Source organism: Rhinoderma darwinii (genome assembly GCF_050947455.1).
Source record: "Rhinoderma darwinii isolate aRhiDar2 chromosome 3 unlocalized genomic scaffold, aRhiDar2.hap1 SUPER_3_unloc_4, whole genome shotgun sequence".
In the NCBI taxonomy this organism is placed as follows: domain Eukaryota; kingdom Metazoa; phylum Chordata; class Amphibia; order Anura; family Rhinodermatidae; genus Rhinoderma; species Rhinoderma darwinii.
Window position 1 is genome coordinate 224,012 of NW_027461747.1, and position 18,666 is coordinate 242,677.

The window sequence follows — 18,666 nt, forward strand, 5'->3', positions numbered from 1 at the left end:
ATCATACATCCCTTGATTTTTAATTTACACCAGTTTTATTACCCTGATGCACTCCGCACAGCTTATCCCCCTCATCTTTCCCTTCTGAGCCCTGCCGTGTGCCCAGGCAGCTGATAACAGCCACATGTAGGGTATTGCCGTACCCAGGAGAACCCACATTACAATTTAAGGGGTGTATATCTCCGGTGGCGCATGCTGGGCACTCTATATTGGACACTGAAATGGCATATATATATATAAAATTGCAAATCTCACTCTGCACCATCTGCTGCGCATTATCTTTTACACAGTACCTGTGGGGTCAAAATGCTCACTACACCTCTAGATGAATGTCTTAAGGGGTGTAGTTTTTAAAATGGGGTCACTTCTCGGGGGTTTCAACTGTACTGGTACCTCAGGGGCTTCCGCATACATGACTTAGCACCAGAAAAGCTCCAGTAGGCCAAATGGTGGTCCTTCCCTTCTAAGCCCTGCCGTGTGCCCAGGCAGCTGATAACAGCCACATGTAGGGTATTGCCGTACCCAGGAGAACCCACATTACAATTTAAGGGGTGTATATCTCCGGTGGCGCATGCTGGGCACTCTATATTGGACACTGAAATGGCATATATATATATAAAATTGCAAATCTCACTCTGCACCATCTGCTGCGCATTATCTTTTACACAGTACCTGTGGGGTCAAAATGCTCACTACACCTCTAGATGAATGTCTTAAGGGGTGTAGTTTTTAAAATGGGGTCACTTCTCGGGGGTTTCAACTGTACTGGTACCTCAGGGGCTTCTGCATACATGACTTAGCACCAGAAAAGCTCCTGTAGGCCAAATGGTGGTCCTTTCCTTCTGAGCCCTCCCATGGGCCCAAACAATAGTTTATCACCACAAATGGGGTATTGCCGCACTCAGGACAAATTGGGCAACCAAATGGGGTATGTTGTTCCCTGTGAAAATAAGAAATTGTGATAAAAAATGACATCTTATTGGAAAAAATATCATTTTTTTCATTTCACAGCCCAATTCAAAAAGGTGCTGTGAAAAAACTGTGCGGTCAAAATGATAACAAAAACCATAAATGAATTCCTTGAGGGGTGTAGTTTCCAAAATGGGGTCACTTCTGGTGGGTTTCCATTGCTTTGATACCTCTGGGGCTCTGCAAATGCGACATGGCAACCGAAAACCAATCCAGCAAAATCTGGACTCCAACAAACACATAGCACTCCTTTCCTTCTGAGCCCTCCCATGGGCCCAAACAGCAGTTTATCACCACAAATGGGGTATTGCCGCACTCAGGACAAATTGGGCAACCAAATGGGGTATGTTGTTCCCTGTGAAAATAAGAAATTGTGATAAAAAATGACATCTTATTGGAAAAAATATCATTTTTTTCATTTCACAGCCCAATTCAAAAAGGTGCTGTGAAAAAACTGTGCGGTCAAAATGATAACAAAAACCATAAATGAATTCCTTGAGGGGTGTAGTTTCCAAAATGGGGTCACTTCTGGTGGGTTTCCATTGCTTTGATACCTCTGGGGCTCTGCAAATGCGACATGGCAACCGAAAACCAATCCAGCAAAATCTGGACTCCAACAAACACATAGCACTCCTTTCCTTCTGAGCCCTCCCATGGGCCCAAACAGCAGTTTATCACCACAAATGGGGTATTGCCGCACTCAGGACAAATTGGGCAACCAAATGGGGTATGTTGTTCCCTGTGAAAATAAGAAATTGTGATCAAAAATGACATCTTATTGGAAAAAATATCATTTTTTTCATTTCACAGCCCAATTCAAAAAGGTGCTGTGAAAAAACTGTGCGGTCAAAATGATAACAAAAACCATAAATGAATTCCTTGAGGGGTGTAGTTTCCAAAATGGGGTCACTTCTGGTGGGTTTCCATTGCTTTGATACCTCTGGGGCTCTGCAAATGCGACATGGCAACCGAAAACCAATCCAGCAAAATCTGGACTCCAACAAACACATAGCACTCCTTTCCTTCTGAGCCCTCCCATGGGCCCAAACAGCAGTTTATCACCACAAATGGGGTATTGCCGCACTCAGGACAAATTGGGCAACCAAATGGGGTATGTTGTTCCCTGTGAAAATAAGAAATTGTGATCAAAAATGACATCTTATTGGAAAAAATATCATTTTTTTCATTTCACAGCCCAATTCAAAAAGGTGCTGTGAAAAAACTGTGCGGTCAAAATGATAACAAAAACCATAAATGAATTCCTTGAGGGGTGTAGTTTCCAAAATGGGGTCACTTCTGGTGGGTTTCCATTGCTTTGATACCTCTGGGGCTCTGCAAATGCGACATGGCAACCGAAAACCAATCCAGCAAAATCTGGACTCCAACAAACACATAGCACTCCTTTCCTTCTGAGCCCTCCCATGGGCCCAAACAGCAGTTTATCACCACAAATGGGGTATTGCCGCACTCAGGACAAATTGGGCAACCAAATGGGGTATGTTGTTCCCTGTGAAAATAAGAAATTGTGATCAAAAATGACATCTTATTGGAAAAAATATCATTTTTTTCATTTCACAGCCCAATTCAAATAGATGCTGTGAAAAAACTATGCGGTCAAAATGATAACAAAAACCATAAATGAATTCCTTGAGGGGTGTAGTTTCCAAAATGGGGTCACTTCTGGTGGGTTTCCATTGCTTTGATACCTCAACACCTCTTCAAACCTGGCATGCTGCCTAAAATATATTCTAACAAAAAAGAGGCCTCAAAATGCACTAGGTGCTTCTTTGCTTCTGGGGCTTGTGTTTTAGTCCACGAGCGCACTAGAGACACATGTGGGACATTTCTAAAAACTGCAGAATCTGGACAATACATATTTAGTAGTGTTTCTCTGGTAAAACCTTCTCTGTTACAGAAAAAAAATTAATAAAATTGAAATTCAGCAGAAAAAATGAAATTTGCAAATTTCACCTCCACTTGGCTTTAATTCCTGTGAAATACCTGAAGGGTTAAAAAACTTTCTATATGCTGTTTTGAATACTTTGAGGGGTCTAGTTTTTAAAATGGGGTGTTTTATGGGGGTTTCTAATACATAGGCCCCACAAATCCACTTCAGAACTGAAGAGGTACCTTAAAAAAAAGGCTTTTGAAATTTTCTTAAAAATATGAGAAATTGCTGTTTATGTTCTAAGCCTTGTAACGTCCAAGAAAAATAAAATAATGTTCAAAAAACGATGCCAATCTAAAGTAGACATATGGGAAATGTGAACTAGTAACTATTTTGGGTGATATAACCGTCTGTTTTTCAAGCAGATGCATTTAAATTCTGAAAAATGCTATTTTTTCTAAATTTTCTCTAAATTTTGCAATTTTTCACAAATAAAGACTGAATATATCGACCAAATTTTACCACGAACATGAAGCCCAATGTGTCACGAGAAAACAATCTCAGAATCGCTTGGATAGGTTTAAGCATTTCGACGTTATTACCACATAAAGTGAAATATGTCAGATTTGAAAAATGGGCTCTGAGCCTTAAGGCCCAAACTAGGCTGCGTCCTTAAGGGGTTAATTCCACCAGCATGGTGTGGTAATCACATCTTTTCCTATCCTGCACACTGTCTTTATTTATTTGCTTTGTCTTTGCATTCTTTATTTGACATTGTATTTTCAGTCATTCAAATGCAGATTTTTCCGGGTGTCCTTTATTTTAAGTGATATTTCTCCTGTTTAAATTCTAATAGGGCCATAGTGGGGGTTCCTTTGGCATTTATTCAGGTCAGGGACATGTGTGCTCCTTTTTTTTTCTTTGATTTTATTGTTTTTAGATGCTTTTTTCCCTTTTGTGTACTGCTGTGCTCATTGTTTGTACTTTTTTATGTATATTGTAATAAAATAACTTAAATTGTTTGGGATTTGCGACTCTTGTAGAATTTGTCTTTCCTCTTCTTTTTGTGTAATTGTTACACATTTGTTGAGTCAGCACTCCAATCACCCATTACATATATTGTCGTGCCCACCCTATTTATTTGTTTACTAGACACTAGGGCCTTAACACAGCTTGAAAAAGATCCCTCCCTTGTAATAAAAACCATCGCACAAGGGAGGCAATTTTGGAGTTATGGATAGAGACGTTGTTTATGGCAAATTTCACCCCATCGGGTTATCAGACCACAAGTCCAATCAATAACTCGAGAGTGTTTTTGTAACCAGGGATTGCCCAGGAGAAGAGGAGTGAAAGTTCTGTAATATGTAGAAGGAAATGATTTCACAATGGAGTGCTCCCACCTGCATGGAGAAGGGTTTTCATAACCTGGCAGACGATTTCTGGCAATAATTTACCATCTGCAAAGGCGATGAAAAGAGTCTTGTCAGGGCTGACTGTAATAAGAGATACTACTGGACCTAACAAAAGCTTCCACAGCTGTTCCGCTGTTAAAGTATTTTACACGCACAGGCAGTAATGTATTCCAATACACGTATTTCAATGCATTATAATAAAAAAATTTAATTGTAAAGTAAAAGGTTTAAAAAAATACAGATAAGAAAACAATGGTGGAATTATTGTTTTTTTACTCATTCTGCTTAAAAACAATTGTAAATATAAATCAATAACTAAATGTCATGTACCAAGAAAAAACACATCCTGAAATGCAAAAAAAAAAGTCATGACAACGTCAGAGGAAAAAAAAAATGTATGGCTCTTGGAATCCAGTGAAGCAAAAATCTGAGAAATTTCTCAATACCAAAATGAGCCGCATCCTTAAGGGGTTAAATGTACATTCTTAAAGGAAATGTTTCCATGTCTCCCATGAGACAGGCAGGGATACTTGCCAGCGTACTGTCAAGGAAACACTAAGCTTTTAGGTCGCAAGGTAATGTTCCTAAAGGGGCAGTGCACAGCTTCTAACTAGAATTATTTACTATTAATCTGACACTAATGAGACCCCTCAGTTACTCTAAGGCTATGTTCACACCTGTGTGAACAGGGTGGGTATGTTCCGTTTTATTATTTTAGGGGCGGAATGGCAAGTGTTCCAACCAAAAATTTGTTCAGAACGAAAAGACTTTCAGGAATTTCGCTCACCTTTAGGCCTCGTGCACACTTCCATCACCGTTTTCACGGCCGTATTTCACGGATCCGTGTGTCCGTGATTGGATCAGTGTGCTTCCCGTGTGTACTCCGTGTACACTTCCATCTTTCAGTTTCCGAGAGGAAACTGTTCCCATTCATACTATGTAAACGATATTGTGAGCACCGCACACGCTTTTCATTGTCCAGCGGTCTTCACTATCCAGGGTGCTGAAAAAGTTACTGCCGACCAGTGCATCCCTTTAACTCTTTCAGCACCCTGGACAGAGCCAACCGCTGGACAGGGAATACCATGTGCGGCGCTCACAATATAGATTATCAATGGTTCATTAAAAAAGACCTGCAACAAAAATAAAAGTTACTACTTACCCAGAACTCCCTGCTTGCCTGCTTCTTCCTCAAGTCCAGCCTCCTGAGAAGACGTTTCCAACCATGTGACCGCTGCAGCCAATCACAGGCAGGTCGGACTGGATGTCAGAAGAGGGACGCATCACCAAGACAACGGCCGGGGTACGTATGAACTTATTTTTCTTTCTATCGCTGCATTCCAGCACTAATCAGCTGCCGATTAGTGCAATATTTGTCTCTATGTGTACCGCTGCCCGCCCGGCCATTGTTGGGCAACGGCTCCGTCACACATGGATGGCACACGGATGCCTTCCGTGTGCCTTCAGTTCTATTGACAGACCCATTGACTTCTATGAGTCGCATGGTCACAGAATCTCGGACAAAATGAGGACATGCTCTACTTTTGTCGGAACGGAACAATGGGACCGTGAAAAAAACTGAAGTGTGCATGGCTCCATTGAAATGAATGGGTCAGGGTGCTAGCCATCAAAAAAACGGTTAGCACCCTGAAGGAAAAAACGGAAGTGGACATGAGGCCTTAGACATCACTGATTTTTACATGGGGTGGTTTGGAGCAGTGGTCCACAACCTTTTTTTAACAAAGGATCAGTTTCATGCAGGACAAATTTTCCACAGACCGGCGGTGTGAGTGGGGGTTCGGGGTTTAAGGTCAGGTTAGACGTTGCATAAACATGGTGGATTTTCCGCAATGGAATTTGTTGCAGAAAATCCGCAGCATAATATGGTAGCAGCAAAGTGGATGAGATACAACAAAGCTCATCCACACGCTACATAAATAGTGAGCTGAAAAACCGCTAAGAAATTGACATGCGGTGCAAAGTTTTATTCCGCTGCTGCAGCCAATCACAGGCTGCAGTAGTCTCCTGGGATAAAACGTCATCCCTGGTGGCAGGCCTGCTAGCAGTCCGGCTGAATGTTCAGCAGTTTCCGAAGCGGACATTCAAAAATACTGCACCACAATTTGGTGCGGTTTTTCACCAGAAATTCCCTGCGGCCACCTGGCCAGATACCGCGGCCTGGTACCAAATGATTCACTGTCGGAATAGGTCCGTGGCCTGGTGGTTGGGGATCATTGGTTTAGAGTGTCCTAAAATACATCATTCCAATAAACATTAAGGGTTCCATGGTGTAATGGTTAGCACTCTGGACTCTGAATCCAGCGATCCGAGTTCAAATCTCGGTGGGACCTAGATTTTTTTAGTAAGGTTTTTTTTTTTTACATTCCACAATGGCAACCAATATCCTACTAGCTGCATTCAACCTCCTAAATGAGGTCATTCCTCCGAACGTATGCGAGACCCCATTGGATTTCATGTCCAGAGCTTTAAACTCTTGGATATCACAGTTTACACATTAAAGAGACATTTTAATTAAAAAATAATAATACAATTGTAAACTTAAAGTCATCTGGTGGAATAAAAAAAATTTCAATTACACCATTTTTTTTAAAAAAGTGAAATAATTTTTGTCAAAATTTTTTTTTATTAAATAAAAATCATTAAACGAAACACATATATTATATATCCCAGTAATCGTACAGTCCAGTCAATAAATGAAAAACTATTTTATCAAATCAGTACGTTGTGTTACATTAAGTCCTTAACGACAATAATGTACTATTACATTGGATGTAGTTAACCCCTTCCCCCTGCATGCATTCTGGGCCTTAATGACCAAAGCAAAACTAGCAGTTTCACTATGTCTTTATTTAATTGGTTATAACATTGTAGGAATCGAATGTATCCCTACAAATTTGGTATGGGGATTTTTTTTTTAGCAGAAACAGGGCTTTATTTTGGTGGTATATACTATAGGTTTTATTTTTTTTATTTTTTTCAAAATGTTACAAAAATGCAGAAAAATTAGGAAACAAATCAGTTTTTGTTGTGTAAAAGTTTTTAAAGAAATAATGTTTTTACTTTTGCATGCCTCTACAAAGAAGACCCCACAGGGTTTTTACCTATTGGTATAGTTTGTACCTAGGCCTTTCAGATTTTTTTCAGATTTTTGTTGAAATCTGACATAAAATATAATAAAATATTTATGACACTATGTATTATCACAGACCTGAAGATCTTCATCTAGGGGTATAGTGAGAATGAAAAAAGAAAAAAAGTTTTTCCATACAGATGTAAAGACCACCCCCCCCACCCAGAATTATCATCAACAGGTTCACTTTCGCATAAGGAATTCCTCCCCATATTGGCTTTCGCTAATTCAGTAATTTGCTACTGCATGGTAGGTCTCAAAGCATGGGTAATTACACTGTTCTGGTTTTGAAGAGCAAAAAAAACGTGAATCGCTTCTTCGGTCATGTTTTTGGCAAACTCTGCATCTCCTCTGCGGATACATTTGCGTCTCAGTGGCAGGGTTCAGGATGTAAAAACTGATGCTCCGTGAGTCTCTTGACATCTTCTGACTCATGGCGTCCTACTTCCCTTCCTTCAAATAAAAGATGTTCAATAATTTTTTCTTGGAATTCCAGATATGTCATGGTTCCCTGGGCCTTTCTGTATATTACATAGGAATTGAAAGTAGAAACCTGCATCAGATATATTGCCACTTTCTTGTACCAGGCTCTAGTTTTCCTTTTGATCAAATAAGGGTGGAGAGCCTGGTCTGAAAGGTCAACGCCACCCATGAACCTGTTGTACTCTGTAATACAGAGCGGTTTCTGTCTGTTTGCAGTAGCGCCTCTCTCTCTGACAGTGACCTTGGTGTCAGTGTGTATAGTGCTCAGCATAAAAACCTCTCTCCGATCATTGCACTTAAGTGCCAGAAGTTCACAGGCCAATGACACCTCCCTAGACGGCCCAGCTGTTCTACCACATGTCCATTTATGAGGCTGGGATCACACGACCTATTTTCAGACATAAACGAGGCGTATTATGCCTCGTTTTACGTCTGAAAATAGGGCTACAATACGTCGGCAAACATCTGCCCATTCATTTGAATGGGTTTGCCGACGTACTGTGCAGACGACCTGTAATTTACGCGTCGTCGTTTGACAGCTGTCAAACGACGACGCGTAAATTGACTGCCTCGGCAAAGAAGTGCAGGGCACTTCTTTGCAACGTAATTTGAGCCGTTCTTCATTGAACTCAATGAAGAGCAGCTCAAGATATACGAGCGTCACAGACGCCTCGTATATTACGAGGAGGAGCATTTACGGCTGAAACGAGGCAGCTGTTTTCTTCTGAAAACAGGCTGTCATTTCAGCCGTAAATGACAGCTAGCGTGTGAACATACCCTAAGGGTATGTGCACACACACTAATTACGTCCGTAATTGACGGACGTTTTTCGGCCGCAAGTCCCGGACCGAACACAGTGCAGGGAGCCGGGCTCCTAGCATCATACTTATGTACGATGCTAGGAGTCTCTGCCTCGCTGCAGGACAACTGTCCCGTACTGTAATCATGTTTTCAGTACGGGACAGTTGTCCTGCAGCGAGGCAGGGACTCCTAGCATCGTACATAAGTATGATGCTAGGAGCCCGGCTCCCTGCACTGTGTTCGGTCCGGGACTTGCGGCCGAAATACGTCCGTCAATTACGGACGTATTTAGTGTGTGTGCACATACCCTAAAGGTGTAAAAAAACAACATCCAAACACCGGTGTGAACAGGATTTGAGAGAAAGCAAAACATTGGACTAGTGTTATGACATGTCTTTTGGGAATTAATTTATGTTTTGTTTGTTTTTCTTGTCTTGAAACAAGAAAACTTTTTGAAAACGCAGTTACAAGTTTCTGTTTTTAATTGTTTTTATAATGACGTTTAAAAAAACAAACTATGCGCCTCCTCGTCGGGGAATTGAACCCCGGTCTCCCGCGTGACAGGCGGGGATACTCACCACTATACTAACGAGGATCTGGCATGGTTGTGCAGCACATCGTAATCTTCTTAAAGGAGGAGTGAACAGTTTAATTCTAATAAAAACACGTGTGGGGTTAATTACTGCCTGTACAGCTGGTGCCGAGAGGGTGGCCTCTCTGACACAATAGGGCTAGTAGCAGGTTGGCATGCTGTGCAAGATGCCATGATTGGCTGGAGCTTTCCAGTATTGGGGTGTGGTTTACCACTATTGGGGGCATGACTTTTCTCTAGAGGGGAGGTCTCTACTGCTTGCAGGGATTTCCTATGTGCAAGCTCTGGTGTGTGTACTAACCTTTTTATCTTCTCTAGATTTTTGCTGTAAGATCCGCCCCCCTGATTTTTTTAAAATGCAAATCCCAGAAAAGTAATTTTTTTTAATGCGTAAATGGTGTTACAACTTTGACAGTAGTGGTCAATTAATGGTGTAATTTTATAGAGACTGACAAAACTTGTGTCCAGTGGGGGTGGGCAGTGACTGTTGTTATTGTAGTGCAGGAACTTCAATATCGCTTCAAATCATGTCCTGCCCATTATTGTGCGGTAAAGGGGGGTGTTATATAAAATATCAGGGGACCAATAGTTTCTACAACTTGTGGGGGGTTTTTTAACACTAAATCTCCAATTCCCATTTTGTCATATAGAACAATTTGCTCAAGGCAGTAACTCAGCCCGTACATTATGATGAAATATTATTTGTAGAGGTAGTTAACCAATAAAATCAAAAGTAGTTTGGGTCGATATATCATCAAATTTAGTTTTCCAAGAAATCAGAAAATGTCTGATTTGATAAAATCAAAATTGTTCAGAGGGTGCCATGTAATGAGAGTCCTGAAGATATTCCGAAGTTTTGATCCACCAAAAAAACTCTCAAATGATAGAACCTTTTAAAAATTCACCTGATGGGAATTCGGGGCGTAAAAATAAATAAACATAATAGTGGAGTGATTAAGAGTACCTGCTACTAGTATAAAGAGACCTTCAGGATCTGAGAAGACAGTAGTTGTAATAAAGGGGAGAGTTTGTGCCATACAGATTCCCACTCCTCTTTGTATGGAAGATGCGCTCGCTAGGAAACAATAAGTAGGTACAACTTATATCTTACATTAAAAAAACCTCATTAACCATGAATATAACATAGTCCTCACATATAGCAGACGAGGAACCACCAATGCTCCAGTAATCAATAATCAATAGTCAATGTTCAGGTGAGACTTTCGTAAGTCGGCATATAAGCAACTTTTACATAAAAATAAATCTGATTGGTTACACCAGAAAACCACTTATCGTTAATTCCAAATCTTATAAATTTTCATCCATAAATAACATTGTCTGGAACTTTTATGTAAGCACCTCCCCTCTGATCTTTTTTTTTATTTTTTTTAAACACCTGTATGATTGAATTTTATTGAAAGAGTAAACTCAGCTGGCACATGTGGTAGCGTGGCCGAGCGGTCTAAGGCGCTGGATTTAGGCTCCAGTCTCTCTGGAGGCGTGGGTTCAAATCCCACCGCTGCCAAGTGTTTTTCGGGTAGCACTTTATTAGCTTCATACAACCTGATTCTATTTTTTATGTACAAAAAATATATTAAAGGTTAAAAAAAACCCGCCCCGCCTTTTCCCATTCTCCCACTAATAAAAAAAATGTACAAAAATAATAAGAAGAAACATAATTGGTATCGCCGCATCCATAAAAGTCTGAAAAATGTACCCCTAAAATAGTACCATTAAAAACTACAGCTCGTCCCACAAAAAATAAGCCCTCACCGCTCATCCGATGGAACACTAAAACAGTTATGGCTCTCAGCATTTGGCAACTCAAAATATTAATTTTTTTCAACAATAAGTTTTTTCCTTGTAAAAGGAGTAAAATATAAAAAAAACTATATAAATTTAGTATCGCCACAATTCTTTTTTTGTATTTTAGAGCCGTATGAGGGCTTTGTTTTTCACGACACCATTTATTGTACCTTCTAAGGTAGTGGGAAACTGGACAAAAAAAATCTATGTGGGGGGGGAATGCTTTTATTTTTATAAGTCCCCTTAGGTTTCCTGGAAAAAGCAATTGTCGGATTGTTGCATGCAGTGGCTTAGCTATAGGGGTCGTAGTTGTGACCGGGCCCCTAAGTCTTGGGGGCCCACAGGGCCCCCGTTGCCACACAGCAATGACTATGCTGGTCCTGTTTCCAACTGTGTCTGTGTCCTCAGGATGCAGATACAGTTCAATGCTCCAGCATTCATTGTGCCATGAGCGGCTCAGAGCAGGCAGGCGCGATGTAGTGTGTAGCTTTGGGGGGCATTATACTATGTGGGGGCAGCTATGGGGAGCATTATACTGTGGAGGCATCCATGGGGCTGTCGGGCAAGGTGGCCGGGCACAGGAGTGCACAGAGGTCTGGTGATGTTGGGGAGGAAGGCCTAAGCTGAATTCTTGCACCAGGGCCCATGAGCCTTTGCCCAATATATTACAATACCAATGTTTTACAGTACATTGTGCTTCTGACAGGCTGCCGGAGGCAGGGAGCTCCCGCTAGTTACACTAAATTGTCAACTGCATACAGCCGACACCCTCGTTCTCTGCCCGTGAGCCCACTCTATACTCCCCCACCGGACCTCCACTTTATATATATTGGTATGTTGGGAAGGGGGTTAAGGATTGTTTCATGTACAGATTACCCTTACTATTCACACAATAGTCTCCCAGCACAAACCAATTAATGATAAATGTGTCAGCCATACATAACAATGATTGTCGCTGTTTGTGCAATTGATAAATGTAAACGGTTGTCTTCTGACTTTTCCTTCTGAACTGCATTGTTGGTATATCTCCCCAGTGGATCCAGAGGTAATGGGCACAGAATCCGGGTATAGTCCTGCTGTCCTTATAGTTCGTCCCACCCTGTGAGCCGGCGATCCATCAGGACCCTAGAAAATACAATAATATTTGTTTTAGGGGAAACATAGTCAGTGTGGCCAGCAGGTGGCAGTATCAGTCAGTGATGATGACTCCTGATCATGGCGAAACCCACAGTAGAATACTGGAGTCGGTAAGAAGTGAAAATTTTATCTTGGAGAGGGGGGCTGTGTTTTTCATGACTGGGGGGCATATGAATGACACGTATGTAACAAGCCTTGTATAATGGGAACAGTGACTGGCACTTTTTATAATGGGGACAGTGACTGGCACTTTATATAATGGGGATAGTGACTGGCACTTTAAAAAATGGGGCATGTTCCTGGTATTTTTTAGGAACTACATACAACTCCTACATACAACTCCAATTTGCTATCAGTCAGAAAGTGCCAGCAGAAGTGAAAATCTGGGAGGAGAAGAGGGAACACAAGGAGAAAATAAAAAATAAAAAAAGAGGGTGGTAGGGGGAATGGGAGAGGAAGAAAAAAGTCGTAGAGATTATAAAAAGAATGAACCATACACAACAAATGGTCAAAAGATGACCTAGTCTCATAGGACTAACAATGATGGGACCCCCCTCAATACAGAGAGTAGAAGGGCTGCAATGTTGCTTTAGTATTGTCTCTTACTTAGTTTCTCCTTGTAGAGTGGCGCTCCTGATCACCGACTGTGCAAGGAACTGTGATCGGTGGGTTTTTTGATTTTCGTTTATTACTTTACTTTAATATAAGGAAATAACAGGAATTAACATCGGCAGACGAGGAATCGTGCACATCGATGCACCAGGTCTCTATTGTCACTGTTCAGGGGAGACTTTCGTAAGTCGGCATACACACAACTTTTTACATAAAAAAATAATATTTGGTTACTACAGATAACTTCTCCATGTAACGTTAATTTCAAATCTCCTAAATTGACGACTATAAATAATGTTTTCTGGAGTTTTCCTCTAAGCACCTCCCTTCTGATCTGTTTTTTTAAAAACAAACACTTGTAAAAAACAATGTTAAACACTACTTGAACGTGGGGTAGCGTGGCCGAGCGGTCTAAGGCGCTGGATTAAGGCTCCAGTCTCTTCGGAGGCGTGGGTTCAAATCCCACCGCTGCCATCAGATGTTTTTTTTTGTCCACTTTTTATTGGGATGATCTTATGTGAAGTTAATACATGTTAGAACAATATAAATATAATATCCCAGATGAGTAAGACATCATCAATATATCTGCCATGCCAATGCACATGCCCACAAAATGGATTGTCTGGACAAAAGATTGTGGATTCCTCCCACCATGCCATGACCAAATTGGCCACAGAGGTAGAGAACTTTGCTCACATCCTTAAAGTTCCTGTAAGCCGGTGATCCATCAGGACCCTAGAAAATAAAATAACATTTCTGCTTAATAGGAGACATAATCAGTGTGGCCAGCAGGTGTCAGTATCAGTCAGTGATGATGCTTACTGATCATAGAAAGACCAGCAGAAAAAGTCTGACGTCGGTAAGAAGTGAGAATTTTACATTGGAGAGGGGGGCTGTGATTTACATGTATGGGGGGCATGTGACTGACACGTATGTGGAAAGTATTGCATAATGGGGACAGTGACTGGCACCTTGTATAATGGAGACAGTGACTGGCACATTGTATAATGGGGCATGTTGCTGGTTTTCTGTAGGTACTACAAACAATTCCTCCATGTGTCCTCTATACAAGTTCTTCTAAATCTTCCCAATTGTCTTTTTATGGTCTCTGGATTTTTTTATTTTTTTTTCCATTTTGCCGTAAATACAAACCTAAAAAATTTTTTTTTTTTAAAAATGAGTAAATGGTGTTACAACTTTGGCAGTAGGTGTCAATTAATGGTCTAATTTTATAGAGCCTATCAAAACTTGTGTCCTGTGGGGGTGGGCAGTGACTGTTGTCATTGTAGTGCAGGAACTTCAATATCGCTTCAAATCATATCCTGACCATTATTGTGCGGTAAAGGGGGTGTTATATAAAATATCAGGGGACCAATAGTCTCTAATACTTGGTTGTTGAGACTAAATCTCAAATTCTCATTTTGTCATATAGAGCAGTTTACCCAAGGAAGTAACTAAGCCCTTACATAAAGAAGAAATCTTATTTGTAGAGGTAGGTAACTAATACAATTATTCAAAAGTAGTTTGGGTTGATAGATCATCAAATTTAGCTTTCCAAGAAATCAGAAAATGTCTGACTTGATAAATTCGAAATTGTTCAGGGAGTGGCATGGAATAAGAGTTTTGAAGATATTCCGAAGCTTTGAAATCTCGGCCTACCAAAAAATCTCTCAAATGATAAAATCTTTTAAAAATAATGTGAATTAGGGACATAAAAACAGATAAACATGATAGGGGAGTGATTAAGAGTACCTGATACAAGTATAAAGTGACCATCAGGATCTAAGAAGACAGTAGTTGTAATAAATGGGAGAGTTTGTGCCATCCAGATCCCGCTCCTCTTTGTATGGAAGATGCGCTTGCTAGGAAACAATTAATAGATAACATTTTGTAAATATCTTACATTAAAAAAAAAACTCATTAACCAAGAATATAACGTAGTCCTCACATATGGCAGGAGAGGAATCAACCACTGAACCAGCAGTGCTCAAGATTTTGATGGTCACGGTTCAGGTAAGACTTTTATAAGTCCGGATACAAACAAATAAATCTGATTAGTAACTACAGAAAATTTCGCCATGTAGCACTAAATTAAAATAACAACTTTATGACTACATTTTGTGTAAAGAGTAAATAATACTTAAACATGTGGTAGCATTTAATATAGGGAAATAACAGGAATTCACATAGGCAGGCGAGGAATCGACCACTGAACCATCAATGCAGCTGGTCTCGGTAGTCACTGTTCAGACAAGACTTTCGTAAGTCGGTATACACGCAACATTTTACGTCAAAATAAATCTGATTGGTTACTACAGAGAACTTCTCCATGTTTCGTTAATTTCAAATCTTCTAAATTGACGACTATAAATAACATTGTCTGGAGTTTTTCTTTAAGCACCTCCACTCTGATCTGTTTTGTTTTTTTTAACAAAACACTTGTGCAACACAAATTTCTTTAAAGAGTAAACAGCACTTGTACAGGTGGTAGCGTGGCCGAGCGGTCTAAGGCGCTGGATTAAGGCTCCAGTCTCTTCGGAGGCGTGGGTTCAAATCCCACCGCTGCCAAAAGCTTTTTGTTTATTTTTGTCCACTTTATATTGGGATGATCTCATGTGAAGTTTTTACATGTTAGAACAATATAAATATAATTGACCATTCTACATTTCACTCTACAGAACTGACTGACACTGAATCAGTTTACTTACAAGGACACATAGACAACAATCCAATGACGACTTTTATACAAACTCCCAGCTACATCCAGCAAACATTTCCTAATAAGATATAATCGCTATAAGACCTCATTCACACAACCATATTATGGTTACATAAAAGTTCGGAGTTTTAAAGAGCCGTAATATGTCACCCATAGAAATATATGGCCCAGCCTATATTTTCTTGTGCCTTTGATTTCATATGTACAGAGGTTTTTGGGAAATGTTTAATCTGATGACATAATATGGAGGATTTCTCCCCTAGAAAAATTGCTCCTAGTGTAGAATACCTCTTTAAATTGTCTATATGTCCTACTAGTGCCTGGGACACGACTCTATAAGCTAAAGAAGCTGACAAGAAGCGACTCTTGCTACGCCAGACCCGAGCCATCCATTTGAATGATAAAGACATGGTTATTAGGCTATGGTACGGCAATGGCAGGGCTCAGAATGTAAAGAGCACCATGCAACACTTGAGGCCTACTATGGTGGAATTTACTGCCCTGTGTCATGAAAATAGAGACTCTGGGGTATCAAAATATTAGAAACCCAAACAAAAGTAACCCCCTTATGGAAACTAAACCCCTCAAAGAATTCATCTAGAGTTAGAGTGAGAAATTTTAGATTGTGAAGTAACATCCTTCAAGGTATTCATTTAGGGGTATAGTGAGAAATTTTAATTTGTGCAGTGACTGCGGACAACCTGGAAAACCCACAATGGAGGAAAGGGAATGGCAGGTCCTGCTACCAATCAACCAACCATTCCATAAAATCCAGCCCAAAAAATACAAAGGCCTCAGCAAAAAAAGATTTGCTGAGACAGCCAATCTCATCTGGATTTATTCCTCTCATCCAGTTTTATTCCTGGGTAAGATAGACATCTTGGTATAGTGAGAAGTATTTTTTTTTTTTTTATGGGTTTGTAGTATCTAATTTCTACTACTATCCTATCCTGGAATGGCTTTTGAATGATGCAAAGCCCAGACCTAAATATGCTCTGTCACCGCATTACAAGTGCCTTATCTCCTACATAAGGGGATCGGCAATGTAATGTAGGTGACAGCAGTGCTTTTTATTTAGAAAAACAATCTATTTTTACCACTTTAGGAGCGATTTTAGCTTTATGCTAATTCGTTTCTTAACCCCTTGCGTACCTTCGACGTACTATTACGGCGCAGGAATAAACTGTCACTATGTGAAATCACATAGTGACAGAACAGCGGCGGCACCTGTCATTGACAGCTAACCGTCTCTGCTACCGGCCTGGGGACCAATTAGAAGTCCCCAATGCCGGCGATTGCTGTGATTGGTTCTGTCTCTGAAGACTGACCAATCACAGCCGTCTGTGACGTCGTCTGCAGGAGAAAGCTCCTGTCACTTTCTCTGATCTCCTCACTTCTGTGAGATACGTGAGGAGATCAGAGAAAGCGGTGTAAAAAAAAAAAAAAACGTTTTATTAACCCCTTCCCGAAAATGGGCGTATAGTAACGCCCTGAGGATGAAGCGGGCACAGGAGCTGTGCTCGCTCCATCTTCATCGGATGTCGGCTGTAATATACAGCCGACATCCCACTGCAACTACAGCGATCACTGTCCTCTCCGATCGCTGTAGTTTAACCCCTTAAATGCCGCTGTCAATAGCGACAGCGGCATTTAAGTGATTGATACAGAGGGAGGGGGCTCCCTCTGCACCCCATTGCCCCCCCCCCCCCGCGAAAAATCGCGGGGTTCTGATGGTTGCAATGGCAACCAGGAAGCCTAGCAACGGCTTCCTGGTTGCCAGATACGGGAGCCTATTAGGTCCTGCCCAAGGCAGGACGTAATAGGCTCAAATGTCAGTTGTAAAGTGACAGTTACAATACACTGCATCAGTACATACAGAAGTAGTGCAGTGTATTGTGCAGGGGATCAGAAGATCAGATCTTCCAGTCCCCTAGTATGTGTAAAATAAAAAGTGAAAAAAAAGTAAAAAAAAAAGTTTTAGATAAATAAATAAATACAAGTTTTACATAATAAAAACAATAATCGCCTTGTTTCCCTGATCAAGCCCTTTATAATTAGAAAAAAAATGAAAAAAAAGACAAAAACTAGACATAATAGGTATTGCCGCGTTCGTATTGGCCTGACCTAAAAAAATATCATATTATTTATCCCGCACGGTGAACACCGTAAAAAAAATACCATAATAAACAATGGCAGAATTTCCTTTTTTGGTCACGTTGTTTCCAAAAAAATGGAATAAAAAGTGATCAAAAAGTCGTGCGTAGCCAAACATGGTACCAATAAAAACGACAGCGTGTCACGCAAAAAATGTATGTACTCCGCACAGATTACATATGCCCCCACATTATAAACTGAAACACCAGTAAAACACTAAACAAAACTACTACCAAGCAAAATCTGCGCTCCAAAAGCCAAATGGCGCTCCTTCTGGGCCTGGCAGTGTGCCCAAACAGCGGTTTATGACCACATATGGGGTATTACTGTACTCTGGAGAACCGCTTAACAATTTATGGGGCGTATGTCTCCAGTGGTACAAGCTGGGCCCAATGTATTGGCCACTGAAATAGCATATATGTGGAAAATGTCAATTTTCAATCTGCAACGTCCACTGTGCACTAATTTCTGCAAAACCTGTGGGGGTCAAAAAGCTCACTACACTTCTAGATGAATTCCTTGAGGGGTGTAGTTTCCTAAATGGGGTCACTTCTCGGGAGTTTTCACTGTACTCGTACCTCAGCGCAATGCAACATGGCGTCAAAAACAAATTTTGTATAATCTCCACTCCAAAAACGAAATTGCACTATTTCCGTTTAGACCCTTGCCGTATGTCCAAATAGCCGTTTACAACCACATATGGGGTATTTCCGTAATCAGGAGAAATTGTGTAACACATTTTGGGGTGTCTTTTCTCCTGTATTCCTTGTGGAAATGAAAAATTCTGAGCTAAAGCTATAGGTTATTGGAAAAAAAAATGTTTTCATTTTCACGGACCAATTCTAATAAAATCTATAAAACACCTGAGGGCTCAAAATGCTCACTACAACTCTAATTTAATTCTTTCAGGGGTATAGTTTCCAAATTGGGATCACATCTGGG

General features: G+C 40.6%; 5 non-coding genes across 5 annotated transcripts; 4 read left to right on the forward strand and 1 right to left on the reverse strand.

Annotated features, from left to right (window-relative positions):
• The first annotated feature begins 6,548 nt into the window (after positions 1-6,548).
• TRNAQ-CUG (transfer RNA glutamine (anticodon CUG)) lies at positions 6,549-6,620 on the forward strand. Its single transcript has one exon. It is a non-coding gene; the product is annotated as a tRNA-Gln (tRNA).
• A 2,607-nt stretch (positions 6,621-9,227) lies between these two features.
• TRNAD-GUC (transfer RNA aspartic acid (anticodon GUC)) lies at positions 9,228-9,299 on the reverse strand. Its single transcript has one exon. It is a non-coding gene; the product is annotated as a tRNA-Asp (tRNA).
• A 1,440-nt stretch (positions 9,300-10,739) lies between these two features.
• TRNAL-UAG (transfer RNA leucine (anticodon UAG)) lies at positions 10,740-10,821 on the forward strand. The gene has a single exon. It is a non-coding gene; the product is annotated as a tRNA-Leu (tRNA).
• A 2,422-nt stretch (positions 10,822-13,243) lies between these two features.
• TRNAL-AAG (transfer RNA leucine (anticodon AAG)) lies at positions 13,244-13,325 on the forward strand. The gene has a single exon. It is a non-coding gene; the product is annotated as a tRNA-Leu (tRNA).
• A 2,012-nt stretch (positions 13,326-15,337) lies between these two features.
• TRNAL-AAG (transfer RNA leucine (anticodon AAG)) lies at positions 15,338-15,419 on the forward strand. Its single transcript has one exon. It is a non-coding gene; the product is annotated as a tRNA-Leu (tRNA).
• The last annotated feature ends 3,247 nt before the right edge of the window (positions 15,420-18,666 follow it).